Here is a 19,892-nt window from a genome sequence, read left to right on the forward strand (position 1 = left end):
TGTTTACTCTTGTGATGGCATTACGGGCCAGGAGCTGTGGCTCACTGCTACTCCCTGGCATTGGGGGAGAGGACTGTGCTACATACTATCAGCCTGGGGAAAGATTCAAATTCAAAATCTGAAGTATGGTTTTTATTCAATGTGTATAGCGTTCACACGATTGCAAGTAGGGTATCATATGCGTATAATGAATTCTGAGATAATTAGGGTTTTAATATTACCATATTCTTCTGTTGCAGACATAAATTATGGTTATTATGGGTAAAAAAAAGGAGATCTTTGAATGAGAAGCCATTTGATTAAATTCCAAGTTTTTCTGTATTTATTAATCATGACTAATCTGATATGCTGTTCTCAAGATTATAACTAGGGATATGCTGGACAAAAATGGAGTGGGATGGTCTGAAGTAAATGCAAACAATTCTTATGGGCAAAATTTCAGATAGAATGTGTGAGAATACACGTCAGTTTATGATAGTGCAGATAGATATAAGTTATGATATAATTATGCTATTAAATAAATGAAATGAGGCATCAGGGACGACATGCTACAAACACAACTGCAAGGCAATCAGCTGTCCCACCTTCACAAACAGATTTGAGGAATGACAGGAAATTTTTGATTGCCGATGTTTTCAACCTTGCCAAAAAAGGAAGATACAAATGTATAGAAACTTCCTTGCAAGTTAATGAGGAAAAATGGTCCATTTTCATTTCTCTTCTATCAGATTCTCTCGTTTTGAGATGTGGTTTTCTAGAGACGATGATGGTAATGACAGAAGTTTATAGAGCTCTTTCAATTTTCACTTATTCTAGTAAATTCCTCCTTCTATATTGTTCTTACTTGTGCTTATGTTCAACTGCGAAAGGTCATGTGAAGGTTAGAAATTCTTTGCTCAATAAAATAAACTTTTCCTATTTTTCCCCAATTGTTTATTTAAGAATACCAGCCATTGCTACTCCTTTCCATTTGTCACTGCCCTGATCACACTGTAGACTCATTTTATAATCCCAAATACTGTTGAAGTCTGTTGTATAAAAATAGATTTAATCTCAACCCCGTAGAATGCAGAGGTCTCAATGGTTACCATATGTCTTTGCAGTGTCAATTCATACATATATTTACACATATCAACCTGGAACAATTAGCTACAATTGGGTTGCTAGATCATTGGCTTGAATGAATCCCTGGAATGTCTAGTATTTAATCTTTCTTCCCCACTTCTAATTTGGTTTTTATCTAAAGTAATAACTCCAAATCCATACTCTGAGTAGAAGAAAGTAAAACAATACATTCTCAATCCCAAAAGCAGTTATTGATTCTTTTTTAAAAAATATTTTATTTAGGGGATCCCTGGGTGGATCAGCGGTTTGGCACCTGCCTTTGGCCAGGGCGCGATCCTGGAGTCCCGGGATCGAGTCCCGCGTCGGGCGCCCGGCATGGAACCTGCTTCTCCCTCTGCCTGTGTCTCTGCCTCTCTCTCTCTCTGTTTTTCATAAATAAATAAATAAAATGTTTTTTAAAAGATTTATTTATTTATTTATTTATTCAACTACTGAGCCACCCACGCATCCTGAGTTATTGATTCTTTTACTAGCGCCTGTCTCCCAATTTCATCTTGACCAACTCAGTTGTGAATGTTTTTGCTATATAATCAATTGCTCTAATCTAGGACTCATGTTTGTTGTCTCTTTTTCTCTCACCCTCTACATTCAATCAGTTATTAAGTCCTTTTGATTCTGCCTCCAATAGATTGCAAATCCATGTCAGTGGTCCCATCCTGGTCTAGGACATCATATCTTTCTCTCTTGGAAATCTTCAAGTGTCTCCTCCTAAATGCTCTTTCCACTTCTAGTCTTACTTCCCACTAATTCATTCTCCATAAAGCACTTATCTTAAAACATAAATGCAATTACCACACACTTTTGCTTAAAAGCATCCAGTGGCTTCCAATGGCATTTACAATGAAATCCAATACACTTGTTATGGACTACAAAGCTTACTTCATTTCAAGCCCCTCTCCTTTTTACGTACTATGCTCCTGCTACACTAACATTCTTTTATTTCTTTGGACATTCCAAGCTCCTCCTTAATTCAGAATCTAGAAGTCCCATTATACTGTCTTTCTATCTCCATTTCTTCATGTAGTGAGCTCATCTTTCATGAGTTTACTTTCATGAGTAAAGTTATTAATTATCAATTTCTGTATTCATTATTCTACATTTGAGAATATTTTCCTTCATGACATTTATCAAAGGTGAGATTTATTTTGCACGTTTAATTCTTTTTCCCCCATTAAACTGTGAAATAAGTAAGATAAAAACTTTGTCAGCTCTGCCATTGTGAGATAAGTTAGACATTTTCTCAGCACAGAGTGAATTCTTCCTAAATTTGTTAATGGAAAGAAGGAAAGAGAGAGAAAAGAAAGGATGGAGAGAGAGATGGTTGGAAAAGGAATGTGTTTGAGAAACAAATGTTTGATTTAGCAAAAGAAACCCGGTAATCTGTCTAGCTCACATACAATTGTTTTTCTAGATAGCAAAAATTCACAGGGTATCTGCTACTGCCAGATGTTGTGCCAGGAACTAGAAAATATTTCTGTTTTTCATAGGGGAACTCTAACGTTACTTTAGGAGTTCAGTGAAATAAATATACCATTGAATAGGTCAACAGAAATAAAAGAAAAAATAGACTATTTCGTGTGTCCAATCATTTTATCCTGAAGTTCATTCTTCATTTATGTACCAAAGATTTTTTGTTATATATTTTTTCAGACTTTATCTCTTTTTGGTCTTTTTAAAGGGTGTTCGTGCTCTCAGATTATAATTTTATTGTATTATTCAATCTTTTAATTTTGAGTTCAGACTATGCATAATAAAACAATGTACATGTGTATAATTCTTTAGTTTATACCACTTTCCTTCATGTAGCATGTTAATTACACGTCTTTGAACTCTTTTGCCCCCAAGCGCTGAAATCTCTGTGAAAATCAAGTCAAGTGCCAGTATTTAACTGGCATCAATTACTTGTATCTGTGATATGTCTCTACCGCATTGTTCCCTTTAACTATCATTTACCTTCAGGGATGGCTTCATAAATCAAATCCTGAAGTATTTGTGTAAACCATGCTGTATTTCACAGGTAAACATTAATAAACTTGTTATTTAACTATTTGAAATGGCTAGTGGAGGATCAAACCTATCAATGCTACATACAGTCTTTGTACCAATCATCAAGATACCTTTCTGGTTTCACCACTGCTCCCCCTGCTCTAATTACCCCACATAGATCAGTAACTTAGTAAAAGTAAAAATCACCTAATTAGCTTTTAATTAGCACACACTCCATATTTCATCATCTTTGGCTATCTAAAATAGACAAGCAGATCTAAAAGAAGAAAAAAAAAGCTCTTTTTTTAAAAAAAAAACAGATACAAACACCACACTCTCCAAATATATGAAAGTAAATAAAATACAATTTTTAGCCTTAAGGATTTTAACCAATAAGCCCTATATTTTTCTCATCAGATTTTTCACTATTATAAAGATTTTTAAATGATTGCTAATTATTAAAAACAACCTATTATATATATGGTTTCTTTCATACTTTCATTGCTTAGGAGTTACTCCAAAGTTAATGATGGCTTGTATTATGGACCCAGAGATTTTTTTTTTAAATGGTCAAAATTGGGTACGTGAATATGAAATTATCGAACTTTCCATTTTAAGTGATTATCCAATTATGTCTCATTACGTTTCTTAAGTATTTCAACTATTCTGGAGACAGTTGAAGGTATTTAAATCAAGATGAATACTTCTTCACATGCAATTCAAACCATGCACAATAGAACAAAACAGTCTGTGGCAAGCATATACACATTTGCATAATTGACTCCGAATCTTAAGGAAGACTTAATACTGATTTTTACACTATTATTCCTATCAAGCACAAAACAGGTATGCGATGAACTTCCGTGTCATGGAAAACTTTATACATATACATGTCTATACATAAATCTCAAGGCAAATAAAATCTCAATGTAGTACATAATATTCTGTAGTTAATCCTTTAGACTATATTTATCATGGCTGTTATGTGTTTATGCAATTTATGAAACGTGATATTTTGGAGACAACTAAGTACATTTTATTAATTTTATTTGAATGCTAAGACTAAATTCTGAGTTTTTTTTAATGATTCTGTAGATTATTTATTTTGCAGGCTTCACTTAATATATGCTGGAAATAAATTATCATAGTACATTAAGAGTTAAAGTCAAATTTTGATCTTTATGTTGCTGAATGTTCATTTCAAAATTGTAACTGATGGAGGGGAGGGGCAAGAAGGCGGAAGAGTAGGGTCCCCAAATCACCTGTCCCCACCAAATTACCTAGATAACCTTCAAATCATCCTGAAAATCGACGAATTCGGCCTGAGATTTAAAGAGAGACCAGCTGAAACGCTACAGTGAGAAGAGTTCGCGCTTCTATCAAGGTAGGAAGACCGGGGGGAAAAAGAAATAAAGAAGCAAAAGGCCTCCAAGGGGGAGGGGCCCCGCGAGGAGCTGGGCAGGAGAGCCCCGTCCTGGAGGAGCAGGAGCTGCACCAACCTTCCCGGGCGGAAAGGGGCTCGCAGGGAGTTAGAGCAGGACCCAGGAGGGCGGGGATGCCCTCGGGCTCCCTGGGACACTAACAGGCACCTGCGCCCCGGGAGAGTGCCCCGAGCTCCCTAAGACGGCAGCTCGCACAGCGGGACCCGGAGCAGCTCGGAGGGGCTCGGGCGGCGGCTCCGCGGAGGGGGCTGCGGGGCGGGAGCGAATCCAACAGCGCAGGCCCCGGAGCACAGGGCGCCGGGACACAGCCCAGGATCCGGCCTCCCCCGGGACAGGCAGAGACCCAGAGGGCCCAGGACAGCAAGGACGCTCCTGCCCAGAGCTGAGCAGATCAGCGGCCCCGCCCCGGAGCCTCCAGGCCCTGCAGACGGAGAGCCCCGGAGCTACTGCGGGGGCTGAATCCCGGTTCCCAGAGCTGCCGCCCCACTGTGGCTGTTCCTCCTGGGGCCTCACGGGGTAAACAGCCCCCACTGAGCCCTGCACCAGGCGGGGGGCAGAGCAGCTCCCCCAAGTGCTAACACTTGAGAATCAGCACAGCAGGCCCCTCCCCCAGAAGACCAGCAACACGGACCAGTTCCAGGGGAAGTCAAGGGACTTAAAGTGTACAGAATCAGAAGATACTCCCCCGAGTTTGTTTTTTTTTTTCTTTCTGATTTCTGATTGCTTCCCCCACCCCCCCTTTTTTTCCACCTTTCTTTTTCTTTCTCTTTTTCTTCTCTTTTTTCCTTTTTTTCTTTTTTCTTTTTCTCTTTTCTTTCCTTCTCTCTCTCTCTTTTTCTCCTTTTCCCAATACAACTTGTTTTTGGCCACTCTGCACTGGGCAAAATGACTAGAAGGAAAACCTCACCTCAAAAGAAAGAATCAGAAACAGTTCTCTCTCCCACAGAGTTACAAAATCTGGATTACAATTCAATGTCAGAAAGCCAATTCAGAAGCACTATTATACAGCTACTGGTGGCTCTAGAAAAAAGCATAAAGGACTCAAGAGACTTCATGACTGCAGAATTTAGATCCAATCAGGCAGAAATTAAAAATCAATTGAATGAGATGCAATCCAAGCTAGAAGTCCTAACGACGAGGCTTAACGAGGTGGAAGAACGAGTGAGTGACATAGAAGACAAGTTGATGGCAAAGAGGGAAACTGAGGAAAAAAGAGACAATTAAAAGACCATGAAGACAGATTAAGGGAAATAAACGACAGCCTGAGGAAGAAAAACCTACGTTGAATTGGGGTTCCCGAGGGCACTGAAAGGGCCAGAGGGCCAGAATATGTATTTGAACAAATCCTAGCTGAAAACTTTCCTAATCTGGGTAGGGAAACAGGCATTCAGATCCAGGAAATAGAGAGATCCCCCCCTAAAATCAATAAAAACCGTTCAACACCTCGACATTTAATAGTGAAGCTTGCAAATTACAAAGATAAAGAGAAGATCCTTAAAGCAGCAAGAGACAAAAAATCCCTGACTTTTATGGGGAGGAGTATGAGGGTAACAGCAGACCTCTCCACAGAGACCTGGCAGGCCAGAAAGGGCTGGCAGGATATATTCAGGGTCCTAAATGAGAAGAACATGCAACCAAGAATACTTTATCCAGCAAGGCTCTCATTCAAAATGGAAGGAGAGATAAAGAGCTTCCAAGACAGGCAGGAACTGAAAGAATATGTGACCTCCAAACCAGCTCTGCAAGAAATTTTAAGGGGGACTCTTAAAATTCCCCTTTAAGAAGAAGTCCAGTGGAACAATCCACAGAAACAAGGACTGAATAGATATCATGATGACACTAAACTCATATCTGTCAATAGTAACTCTGAACGTGAACGGGCTTAATGACCCCATCAAAGGCGCACGGTTTCAGACTGGATAAAAAAGTAGGACCCATCTATTTGCTGTCTACAAGAGACTCATTTTAGACAGAAGGACACCTACAACCTGAAAATAAAAGGTTGGAGAACCATTTACCATTCAAATGGTCCTCAAAGGAAAGCAGGGGTAGCCATCCTTATATCAGATAAACTAAAATTTACCCTGAAGACTGTAGTGAGAGATGAAGAGGGACACTATATCATACTCAAAGGATCTATCCAACAAGAGGACTTAACAATCCTCAACATATATGCCCCGAATGTGGGAGCTGCCAAATATTTAAACCGATTAATAACCAAAGTGAAGAAATACTTAGATAATAATACACTTATACTTGGTGACTTCAATCTAGCTCTTTCTACCCTCGATAGGTCTTCTAAGCACAACATCTCCAAAGAAATAAGAGCTTTAAATGATACCCTGGACCAGATGGATTTCACACATATCTACAGAACTTTACATCCAAACTCAACTGAATACACATTCTTCTCAAGTGCACAAGGAACTTTCTCCAGAATAGGCCACATACTGGGTCACAAATCGGGTCTGAACCGATACCAAAAGACTGGGATCGTCCCCTGCATATTCTCAGACCATAATGCCTTGAAATTAGAACTAAATCACAACAAGAAGTTTGGAAGGACCTCAAACACGTGGAGGTTAAGGACCATCCTGCTAAAAGATGAAAGGGTCAACCAGGAAATTAAGGAAGAATTAAAAATATTCATGGAAACTAATGACAATAAAGATACAACCGTTCAAAATCTTTGGGATGCAGCAAAAGCAGTCCTGAGGGGGAAATACATTGCAATACAAGCATCCATTCAAAAACTGGAAAGAACTCAAATACAGAAGCGAACCTTGCACATAAAGGAGCTAGAGAAAAAACAGCAAATGGACCCTACGCCCAGCAGAAGAAGAGAGTTAATTAAAATTCGAGCAGAACTAAATGAAATCGAGACCAGAAGAACTGTGGAACAGATCAACAGAACCAGGAGTTGGTTCTTTGAAAGAATTAATAAGATAGATAAACCATTAGCCAGCCTTATTAAAAAGAAGAGAGAGAAGACTCAAATTAATACAATCATGAATGAGAAAGGAGAGATCACTACCAACATCAAGGAAATACAAACGATTTTAAAAACATATTATGAACAGCTGTACGCCAATCAATTAGGCAATCTAGAAGAAATGGACGCATTCCTAGAAAGCCACAAACTACCAAAACTGGAACAGGAAGAAATAGAAAACCTGAACAGGCCAATAACCAGGGAGGAAATTGAAGCAGTCATCAAAAACCGCCCAAGACACAAGAGTCCAGGGCCAGATGGCTTCCCAGGGGAATTCTATCAAACGTTTAAAGAAGAAATCATACCTATTCTACTAAAGCTGTTTGGAAAGATTGAAAGAGATGGAGTACTTCCAAATTCGTTCTATGAGGCCAGCATCAGCTTAATTCCAAAACCAGACAAAGACCCCACCAAAAAGGAGAATTACAGACCAATATCCCTGATGAACATGGATGCAAAAATTCTCAACAAGATACTAGCCAATAGGATCCAACAACACATTAAGAAAATTATTCACCATGACCAAGTAGGATTTATCCCCGGGACACAAGGCTGGTTCAACACTTGTAAAACAATCAATGTGATTCATCATATCAGCAAGAGAAAAACCAAGAACCATATGATCCTCTTATTAGATGCAGAGAAAGCATTTGACAAAATACAGCATCCATTCCTGATCAAAACTCTTCAGAGTGTAGGGATAGAGGGAACTAACCTCGACATCTTAAAAGCCTCTACGAAAAGCCCACAGCAAATATCATTCTCAATGGGGAAGCACTGGGAGCCTTTCCCCTAAGATCAGGAACAAGACAGGGATGTCCACTCTCACCACTGCTATTCAACATAGTATTGGAAGTCCTCGCCTCAGCAATCAGACAACAAAAAGACATTAAAGGCATTCAAATTGGCAAAGAAGAAGTCAAACTCTCCCTCTTCACCGATGACATGATACTCTACCTAGAAAACCCAAAAGCCTCCACCCCAAGATTGCTAGAACTCATACAGCAATTTGGTAGCATGGCAGGATACAAAATCAATGCCCAGAAATCAATGGCATTTCTATACACTAACAATGAGACTGAAGAGAGAGAAATTAAGGAGTCAATCCCATTTACAATTGCACCCAAAAGCATAAGATACCTAGGAATAAACCTAATCAAAGAGGTAAAGGATCTATACCCTAAAAACGATAGAAAACTTCTGAAAGAAATTGAGGAAGACACAAAGAGATGGAAAAATATTCCATGCTCATGAATTGGCAGAATTAATATTGTGAAAATGTCAATGCTACCCAGGGTAATTTACACGTTTAATGCAATCCCTATCAAAATACCATGGACTTTCTTCAGAGAGTTAGAACAAATTATTTTAAGATTTGTGTGGAATCAGAAAAGACCCCGAATAGCCAGGGGAATTTTAAAAAAGAAAACCATAGCTGGGGGCATCACAATGCCAGATTTCAGGTTGTACTACAAAGCTGTGGTCATCAAGACAGTGTGGTAGTGGCACAAAAACAGACACATAGATCAATGGAACAGAATAGAGAACCCAGAAATGGACCCTGAAATGTATGGTCATCTAATATTCGATAAAGGAGGAAAGACTATCCATTGGAAGAAAGACAGTCTCTTCAATAAATGGTGCTGGGAAAATTGGACATCCACATGCAGAAGAATGAAACTGGACCACTCTCTTTCACCATACACAAAGATAAACTCAAAATGGATGAGAGATCTAAATGTGAGACAAGAGTCCATCAAAATCCTAGAGGAGAACACAGGCAACACCCTTTTTGAACTTGGCCACAGTAATTTCTTGCAAGATACATCCACAAAGGCAAAAGAAACAAAAGCAAAAATGAACTATTGGGACTTCATCAAGATAAGAAGCTTTGGCACAGCAAAGGATACAGTCAACAAAACTAAAAGACAACCTACAGAATGGGAGAAGATATTTGCAAATGACGTATCAGATAAAGGGCTAGTTTCCAAAATCTATAAAGAACTTATTAAACTCAACACCAAAGAAACAAACAACCCAATCATGAAATGGGCAAAAGACATGAAGAGAAATCTCACAGAGGAAGACATGGACATGGCCAACAAGCACATGAGAAAATGCTCTGCATCACTTGCCATCAGGGAAATACAAATCAAAACCACAATGAGATACCACCTCACACCAGTGAGAATGGGGAAAATTAACAAGGCAGGAAACAACAAATGTTGGAGAGGATGCGGAGAAAAGGGAACCCTCTTACACTGTTGGTGGGAATGTGAACTGGTGCAGCCACTCTGGAAAACTGTGTGGAGGTTCCTCAAAGAGTTAAAAATAGACCTGCCCTACGACCCAGCAATTGCACTGTTGGGGATTTACCCCAAAGATTCAGATGCAATGAAACGTCGGGACACCTGCACCCCGATGTTTCTATCAGCAATGGCCACAATAGCCAAACTGTGGAAGGAGCCTCGGTGTCCATCGAAAGATGAATGGATAAAGAAGATGTGGTTTATGTATACAATGGAATATTACTCAGCAATTAGAAACGACAAATACCCACCATTTGCTTCAACGTGGATGGAACTGGAGGGTATTATGCTGAGTGAAATAAGTCAGTCGGAGAAGGACAAACAGTGTATGTTCTCATTCATTTGGGGAATATGAATAATAGTGAAAGGGAATATAAAGGAAGGGAGAAGAAATGTTGGGAAATATCAGGAAGGGAGACAGAACATAAAGACTCCTAACTCGGGGAAACGAACTAGGGGTGGTGGAGGGGGAGGAGGGCGGGTGTTGGAGGGGAATGGGTGACGGGCACTGAGGTGGACACTTGACGGGATGAGCACTGGGTGTTTTTCTGTATGTTGGTAAATTGAACACCAATAAAAATTAATTAAAAAAAAAAAAAATCAGAAAATTTAGGCTAATACTCTTGATTGGCAAAATTAGCTGAAGCTGACTACCGGCTGTCCCTTGTACTAAAGGCCCATGTTCTCCAAAGACCTTGTTCCCCTTGTTCCCAACCCTCTCCATTCATTCATGTTGGTGGGCTAGTCTTTGTATATACATTTGTGCTTGGGACCACTGACGTAGAGATGTCAAGGGATGATGTGCTAAAATCTGACAATCTGACAAGCCCGGTAAAGGTAGGTTAGGAATCCATCAATAGGCTTTATAATGTAGCTTATTTCAATATAATAATAGTCATGGTGCAAATGAGAATAATTACCTACTTAGTACTTGAACAACTATAACATTATGCAGCCATTAACCATGATATTTTAAAAAATATCAGATGCAAATGTAAAAGTGATTTGGTTAAATGACAAAATCACAGGTCATATAGTCGTAGGTAAATTAGTATTGAGTTATGTTACAAAGAGAATTCAAACGAGATGTGCACTATCAAGGCACTACTCTAAATGGATGGATAATCACGTAGAATTACAGAGCTAAATTGGGTCAGGCAAACCAATTCCAGGACCAAAGATTCATATTTATATATTAATTGCAACTAGTTACATTTTCATTGATTTTTTAAAGAACAAATTAGAGAGACCAGTATGCTTCTTTGGAATAGAGAAGAAAAAGTTTTAAAAAAGGATATGAGTATTGTCTAAAGTTAGAGTCCTGAGGGAATGGTTGAATAGTCGAAAAGGACTAAGGATTAGTTAGCACAAGTACTAACTAGTACTAAAGTACTAGTTAAGCAACATTTTAAGTAGTATAATAATTTTTCTGATAGATTCTTTGCATTTTTAAATATTTGCATTTTTGTTCCAGTAAAAGTAACTCACTCTCCATGTAGGTGATTAGAAAAGGGGGAATGGAAGAAATAAAATACAGCTCACCTATAATCTTACTATCAATATTTTACTATTAAAAGTTTCAATCCTGGGGATCCCTGGGTGGCTCAGCGGTTTGGCGCCTGCCTTTGGCCCAGGGCGTGATCCTGGGGTCCTGGTATCAAGTCCCACGTCAGGCTCCTGGCATGGAGCCTGCTTCTCCCTCTGCCTGTGTCTCTGCCTCTCTCTCTCTCTCTCTATGTCTATCATGAATAAATAAATAAAATCTTAAAAAAAATAAATAAAAGTTTCAATCCTTTTGTTTCTTGTCTTTTTGCTGCTAAACCATAAGATGTATATGGATCAGGAGCCTCTATTCTGCTCACTAATATATCCAAATACCTACACAGTGCTTACTAAAACAAAAAAAAAAGGTAGGCACTTGGTGGATATTGACTGAACATGTGTGTTCAGAATTAGAGTTCTATTGCTTTATTTTTATTTTTTACAAAGATTTTATTTATTTATTCATCACACACACACACACACACACACACACACAGGCAGAGGGAGAAGTAGGCTCCTTGCAGGGAGTCCGACGTGGGACTTGATCCCAGGTCTTGAGGATCACACCCCGGGCTGAAGGAGGAGCTAAACCGCTATACCACCCAGGCTGCCCTGTACTTTTTATTTTGTGTCTTTTCATTTGAGTTCATATTGTGAGCATTTTTGTCTTTAAGTGTTCTAACAATGTAGTTTTTTAAATGGCTAGATATGCCATAATTTCTATTGTTGAATATTTAGGTTGTTTCCAAATTATCACTAACACCAAAATGCTTCTGCAAGCATTTTTTCCACATAAAACTGGTTAGTATAAATATCTGGTATACCAGACTCATGAACTGAGTCTTTATATTGATCATTATAATTTTTGAAAATTTTATAGGAAAAATAAATGGTATCTAATTGTTTTGATTTGTAGTTACTTGACAACTGTTAACACTATATATTTTTTGTGTATGTCAATAAAATTACCTTTAAATGGAAATATTATTGTTTAAAAATTTAACAGAAATCCAATGTATATAATATTTGATCTCTTCTAATCAGCATATATAGAAACACAGACACATTATAGACTTTGCTATATAGTTAATTATTCATTGTATCTTAATCAACATTTCAAAATACATGCACATATGCACATACATGTGTATTAACTGTACATTCACTGACACATTCATATATTCCTTATGTGATAACATGTGCATATTTATTGACTGATGCTGAATTTTAAAAAAATGTTTTTAAAAGATTTTATTTATTTACTCACAATTGACAGAGAGAGAGAGGCAGAGACACAGGCAGAGGGAGAAGCAGGCTCCATGCAGGGAGCCTGATGTGGGACTCGATCCTGGGTCTCCAGGATCACACCCTGGGCCGAAGGCGGTGCTAAACCGCTGAGCCACCTGCGCTGCCCATGTCAACATTTTTTCTTATTTGACTTTTAGACTTTGTTTTAGAGTAGTCTTAGGCTCACAACAGAATTAAGAGGTAAGTATTGAGATTTCCATATACATCATGCTCTACACAGGCATAGCTTCTCTCCCATCATCAAAGTCATTCACCAAGAGGTATTTTTAAAAATAATAATTGTTATTAAATTAATATGGATATAAAATATATTTATTTTTATTTACATACTTATACTATAAATATAAATTATTATTTTTATCAGTTTTTGCCAAGGATAAACCTACAGTGACACATCGTAATCACCCAATGTCCATAGATTATATTATGGTCCACTCGATATTTACATTCTATGGGTTTGGACAAATTTACAATAACATCTATTCACTATTATAATATCATAGCATATTTTCAGTGCCCTAACACAAACAAAGGAAAATGATTCATCTTCTCCCTAAATTCCCTTCAACTATTCATCTTTTTATCGTTAACACAGTTTTTTTTTCTTTTCTGGAACATCATATAGTTAAAGTTATATATAGTATGTGACCTTCTCACTTTGGCTTCTTTCACTTAGTAATTTGCATTGAAGTTTCCTCCATGTATTTCTATGGCTTGATGGCTCATTTTTATTTTAGTGCTCAGTAATATTTGTTTGTATTTATCACATACACGTATTGCAAAACTTCTTGGTTCCTTCCAAGTCTTGGCAACTATGAACAAAAGCTGCTATAAACATCTATGTGCAGGTTTTTGTGTGAGCATAAGTTTTCAGGTCCTTCAGATAAATGCCAAGGAACTGAAATCTTCAGATTATCCAGATGTCACTAATATCTTGGTCTGTTCCAATCCCATTGCCGTTTACCTTTTCTATGCCAAGTATGGTTTATGAACTAGTAACATAGGCACCAAATACGAGCTTTTTGGAATCTCAAGTCTCACTCCAGGCCTACTAAATTAGAGCTTGTATTTGATGAAAGTCCTCAGGCAATCGATGTGTACATGAAAGTCTGAGAAGCAGTGCCATCAATTCTAACACCTCTGATTATAAAATATAAGTCTCCACTTTGACCTAGAGTTAGAAACATGCCTAAAATCAGAAGGAGCTTTTGAGACAAACAAAAAAATCTTCAAATCCCAGCCCTTCTGCTTCTGAAGTGATTCTCTTGAACAGGTAATGCAACATTTCTCCTCTTTCTCCATCGATGCAATGATGAAAATAAGACCTTGTTGCTGTATTAAGAAATGTCATATGCAACTGATGAATTATTGAAAACTACAGCTGAAACTAATAATGTACTATACGTTAGCTAACGTAATTTAAATATAAAAATGAAGTGTGATAAAAAAATAAAAAGTACTCATCACTGAGGTATAATAAATGGTCAATTGTGAATAAAAATTATGATTAGAGATAAATTAGAGAAAAGGAACAGCTCTTGAGGTTACAAAATGGTTAGTTGTAAATTGTGAATTAAAGATAACCTGATAACTGATGGGAGTTATTCTAATGCCATGCCACTTTGCTATAACAGCAATTCTTACCAGTTCAATTAAGCTTATATTTTCAAGGATTCTTAGTTTTCTCCTGGAATTATGATCAACATAGTAATTTTTTATATTATTTTTTCTGAGAAACATTTTTAGGTAATGGGGGGAAAATGAGCCCTCTCTTAGAATATATAAAAGATATATAAAAGACTGTTTAAAATATGTATATATGTATAAAAGATGTTTAAAATATATTTCTTTGTGGAACATATTAAATGGATCATTATTTGTATGAGATTTTTAAAACTCACTGTGGCTTATTATGCAAATTTTAAACTGACATTGGATAGGTAAATTATGTTTAGGCAGTTTTCAAGAACTGGATTTTTGATTCAATAGACCATAGCAACTCTTCGATGTGCTATATTGTAATTCATTAAATTATCTTCTAGCACATGCATAGCTATCATGATGCTAATGGGTATTCATATTTAAATCATGAACGAAAGTTATACATATATACACCAATTTTTCATATCAAAAAGCTTGGAACTGAAAGAACTATAGAGCAAAACACAGTATTTGAACACATTTTTATGGTGTTGTGATTTCTAGATTATCTCTGTATTTGTTAAGCCTATCTGTTGTGTCAGTTATCAATTCATTGCCTTTCATTTCCAAATGTACCTCCAATATGGTAAACAACAGAATTGGCTTAAGCATTTCTCTTTTTAAATGCACACTGTTAAGTTTCTCAGTAGAGGGCAGCAGGGGAGATTTTGCAGGAGGTAGAGACTTCCTCCAATTCACAGCACTATCCAGGAGGATAGGCAGTGTGGGTATAAGGACATCTGGTAAGGAACTACTACTTAGCAGTCACAAGCCTAGGATGAAGGTCCTTTGACCTTTCAGCCTCATCCTGGCAATGATATTTCTACAGACAGCCTGGACTCCTCTGACAAGCCTAGTACAGCCTGCATAAAGCTACTTGTGTCCAGAAGGTCACACACCAAGTCAGTCCTTCAAAGAGTAAGTTCTAACAACCTTTCACCCCTACTGGCACCTGGATTCCCACTGCAGATCCAGCAACCATTTTCTTGTCACATGTCATTTTCTTATCTTTGTCTATACCTCCGGAGGTGGCTGTTGTTTGCACAGCAGTTCTGGCCTGGCCATTCCAGTGGTCAGCTCTGCTCTCTAGGAGCCAAACTACATTTTCTCCAGTATTTGAACACATTTTTACAGTGTTGTGATTTATGGATTATCTCTGTATCTGTTAATACCCTTTTCAAGTTTACCCTTTCTTAGGTACTCTTTCTCTGCTTTACCACACAGAATTTCTTTATATCTTATAGTTATGTTTGTCAGAGTCAGTAATTCTTTGTATTAAACTGTTCTGCTTTAACCTACTACATGTTTTTTTTTGTTTGTTTGTTTGTTTTGTTTTGTTTTGTTTTTGTCTCCTGATTGGGCTCAGAGTGCTACTTTGGCTTTCTACAATTAGAAGTGAAACTTGTTCAAGAGATCATTTTATTACAATAAGGGCTACTACTTATTGTGAACTATCTATGTGCCAGGCTCTTCACAATTATGATCTCACTTCATCCTCATGGAAATCTTATGAAGTGCGTACTTCATTCTACAAATGAAGTATATAGGGATCCCTGGGTGGCACAGTGGTTTGGTGCCTGCATTTGGCCCAGGGCGCGATCCTGGAGACCCGGGATCGAATCCCACATCAGGCTCCCAGTGCATGGAGCCTGCTTCTCCCTCTGCCTATGTCTCTGCCTCTCTCTCTCTCTCTCTCTCTGTGACTATCATAAATAAATAAAAATTAAAAAAACAAACAAATGAAGTATATACAAGGCTTATAATTAAAGCAATTTACTCAAGGTCATGACTGACTCAAGACTTAAAACGAGTCCTCTCTCAATACTATCATTGTGCTTATCACTACTATCTTAACTCCTAAACACCATAAAAGTCAACTAAAATGTCCACGAATATCTTATTTTTTTCTGAATGATTGATAACATAGGATCTTATGGGTTTATTATCCAGATAGAACGTAAAATACATATTTGGATATCATAGCTTTCCAGGTTATGCTTGAAGCCATGAATATAAATAGAATCACCCAAGGAGAATGGAGAAAAAAAAAAGAAAAAAAAAAAGTTAACAGGCTTGGAGAAGACCTGGGAAAACACTGACATTTAAAGAACAGAGGAGGGATCCCTGGGTGGCGCAGTGGTTTGGCGCCTGCCTTTGGCCCAGGGCGCGATCCTGGAGACGCGGGATCGAGTCCCACGTCGGGCTCCCGGTGCATGGAGCCTGCTTCTCTCTCTGCCTGTGTCTCTGCCTCTCTCTCTCTCTCTGTGACTATCATAAATAAATAAAAATTAAAAAATAAAAATAAAAAAATAAAATGTTTAAAAAAAAAAAAATAAAGAACAGAGGAGCTCTCGGCATTCCGCACGAGGTTGGAGCACACGCAGGCTGCTTTCTTCTCCGCTGTTTAAGCTCTCAGCCTCGCAGCCCTTCTATTGCCAGGATGTCACTTTCTAACAGGCTGACTCTGAACAAGCTCGACGTGAAGGGCAAGTGGGTCGTCATGAGAGTGGACTTCAACCTATGTAGAGCCTATGTTCCTATGAAGAACCACCAGATAACAACCAACCAGAGAATCAAGGCTGCCATCCCAAGTATCAAATTCTGCTTGGACAATGGAGCCAAGTCAGTTCTTATGAGCCATCTGGGCCGGCCTGATGGTGTCCCCATGCCAGACAAGTATTCTTTGGGGCCAGCTGCTATAGAACTTAAGTCTGTGCTGGGCACTTATTCTTAAAGGACTGTGTGGGCCAAGAAGTGGAGAAAGCTTGTGCTGACCCAGCTGCTGGGTCTGTCATCCTGCTGGAGAACCTTTGCTTTCATGTGGAGGAAGAAGGGAAGGGAAAAGATGCTTCTGGGAATAAGATTAAAGCTGAGTCAGTCAAAATAGAAGCCTTCCAAGCTTCACTTTCCAAGCTAGGAGATGTCTATGTCAATGATGCTTTTGGCACTGCTCACTGAGCCCCCAGCTCCATGGTGGGAGTCAGTCTGCCACAGAAGGCCGGAGGTTTCTTGATGAAGAAGGAGCTGAAATAGGCCTTGGAATGCCCAGAGCGACCCATCCTGGCCATCCTGGGTGGAGCTAAAGTTGCAGACAAGATCCAGCTGATCAGTAATATGCTGGACAAAGTCAATGAGATGATTATTGGTGGTGGAATGGCTTTTACCTTCCTGAAGGTGCTCAACAACATGGAGATTGGGACTCCTCTGTTTGATGAAGAGGGAGCCAAGATCGTCAAAGACCTGATGTCCAAAGCTGAGAAGAATGGTGTGAAAATTACCTTGCCAGTTGACTTCGTCACTGCTGAAAAGTTTGATGAGCATGCCAACACTGGCCAAGCCACTGTGGCCTCTGGCATACCTGCTGGCTGGATGGGCTTGGACCATGGTCCTGAGAGCAGCAAGAAATATGCTGAGGCAGTTGCTCAGGCTAAGCAGACCATGGGGAATGGACCTGTGGGCATATTTGAATGGGAAGCTTTTGCCCGAGGAACCAAAGCCCTCATGGATGAGGTGGTGAAAGCCACCGCCAGGGGCTGCATCACCATCATAGGTGGTGGAGACACTGCCACTTGCTGTGCCAAATGGAACACAGAGGATAAAGTCAGCCATGTGAGCACTGGGGGTGGTGCGAGTTTAGAGCTTTTGGAAGGTCCAGTCCTTCCTGGGGTGGATGCTCTTAGCAGTGTTTAGTACTTTCCTGCCTTTTGGTTCCTGTGCACAGCCCCTAAGTCAACCTAGCACTTGCTGCATCTCTCCTTGGCATTAGCTAAAATCTTCCCTCATGTCAAAATTCAGCTAGTGGCCAAGAGATGCAGTACCAGGAACCCTTAAAGAGGCGCACAGCATCTCAGCTCCTCTTTACTGCACCCTGGATTTGCCTACATTCTTCAGGATCCCATTTGAATTTCTTAGTGACTAAACCATTGTGCATTCTAGAGTGCATATATTTATATTTTGCTTGCTAGAAGAAAATGAGCTGTGTTGGCTTCTCTTTTTGAAGTAGCTTATTCTGATTACAGCTGTGTCATTGTTTCACTACTCAGCATGGAAATAAGATGAAATTCCAATTGTAGGCAGGTAGGGAGACAAAGTTGGTGATCTATTAAATCAATAAAAGTATCCACTGAAACAGAGAAAAAAATAAAGAACAGAGGAAAAGAAACAGTAGAAAAAAAGCAAGAAAGTATAGTGTACTGGAAGCTAAGAGATTTTCAGAAACGAAACATCACAAAGAAAACAAGAAGGACGATGAAAAATGTGTGTTTTGGCTTTAGCAACATAGAGGTCAATGGTTGGAAGAGTGAAATTGGTGGGCCTAAATTCCATATTATACTGAGATGAATGCACAAAAGGTAAAGAAGTATAAACTTTGAGTAAAACAACTCTTTAAGATACTTGACAATGGAAAGAAGAGGACTTCTGTGAAGATATGTAGGGCCAAGGTGGTATTTTGGGTTATTTCCCATAAGATGAGAGAGACTTGAAAATGTTGAAGTTGCAACATTCTGAGAACTTAATGTTTAAGATATAGAAGGGAAATGAATGATAAAATCCTCAAGGAGGCAGGAAGTATAGAGAGCATATAAGGTGGGTGAATTAAAATAATTCTTAGTTTTAAAGATTTTTACATCAACTTTGACATTCACTGATTTTGACACTAATCTTACCTGAATCATACACATAGAGAAAGGGGGGATGGGGAGGAGAAGAGATAGCTTGTTTTCAACAAATAGAGTTAGCATCATCAGCCTTGCATGGTTTTCCTTAATTTTATTTTATTTTATTTTTTTATAATTTTATTTATTTATTTATTTATGATAGTCAGAGAGAGAGAGGCAGAGACACAGGCAGAGGGAGAAGCAGGCTCCATGCACCGGGAGCCCAACGTGGGACTCGATCCCGGGTCTCCAGGATCGCGCCCTGGGCCAAAGGCAGGCACCAAACCGCTGCGCCACCCAGGGATCCCGGTTTTCCTTAATTTTAAAGTTCTAGTAGAAAGCTCCATTTGTCTGGGAGCTATAAAGTCATCTTTGGAATTTCAGATTCCTACTCTGTGTCATATTCTCCAGTCCTCTAGGGAGAAGAAGCTGCTGAATTCATAGACATGTTTAGACTAGCAAGGCCTACTGCAGAGAAAGAAGGATGTACATATTTCAGAACACAAAAGGATTGAAGTAGACTATAAGTCCCTTAAAGGGAAGAACTATGTGAAATCACTCTGTTGTCCATTAACTAACCTAATCTTTCACTTTGGGCAGGTACATAATTAGGATACTTACATAACCATACTCATCCTTACCTAGTATATTGGGAGGTTTGGCTTCCGTAACATCCTTTATAGAAAAGCTGTGTCTATCTAAACTGATTTCTTCCGATTTTAAACTAAGCAAAGTAAAATATTAAGCCCTCTCTTGCTGTGGTGTATTCCAAGTGTCCCTATATTTCGCATTGACAGTCTTTATTCTCAATCAACTCCTTCGGACCCCC

At 38.8% G+C, this 19,892-nt stretch overlaps 1 protein-coding gene and 2 pseudogenes across 2 annotated transcripts in view; 1 reads left to right on the plus strand and 2 right to left on the minus strand.

The window, feature by feature from the left end:
• The window catches only part of LOC140597391 (FAS-associated factor 2 pseudogene), a 47,112-nt pseudogene that overhangs the window by 20,686 nt on the left and 6,534 nt on the right, over window positions 1-19,892 (minus strand).
• The window catches only part of LOC140597399 (small G protein signaling modulator 1-like), a 40,948-nt gene continuing 33,518 nt past the window's right edge, over window positions 12,463-19,892 (minus strand). The window contains exon 7 of one of the 2 annotated variants that reach the window (XR_011999236.1): window positions 12,463-13,875. The gene's annotated coding sequence lies outside the window, so the exon portion shown is untranslated. Of the gene's footprint in view, window positions 14,037-19,892 lie in introns of both variants that reach the window. The other variant, XR_011999235.1, reaches the window with a different exon arrangement.
• On the plus strand, window positions 16,846-18,524 carry LOC140597393 (phosphoglycerate kinase 1-like; annotated as a pseudogene).

Source organism: Vulpes vulpes, unplaced genomic scaffold (genome assembly GCF_048418805.1).
Source record: "Vulpes vulpes isolate BD-2025 unplaced genomic scaffold, VulVul3 u000000643, whole genome shotgun sequence".
NCBI classification, from domain to species: domain Eukaryota; kingdom Metazoa; phylum Chordata; class Mammalia; order Carnivora; family Canidae; genus Vulpes; species Vulpes vulpes.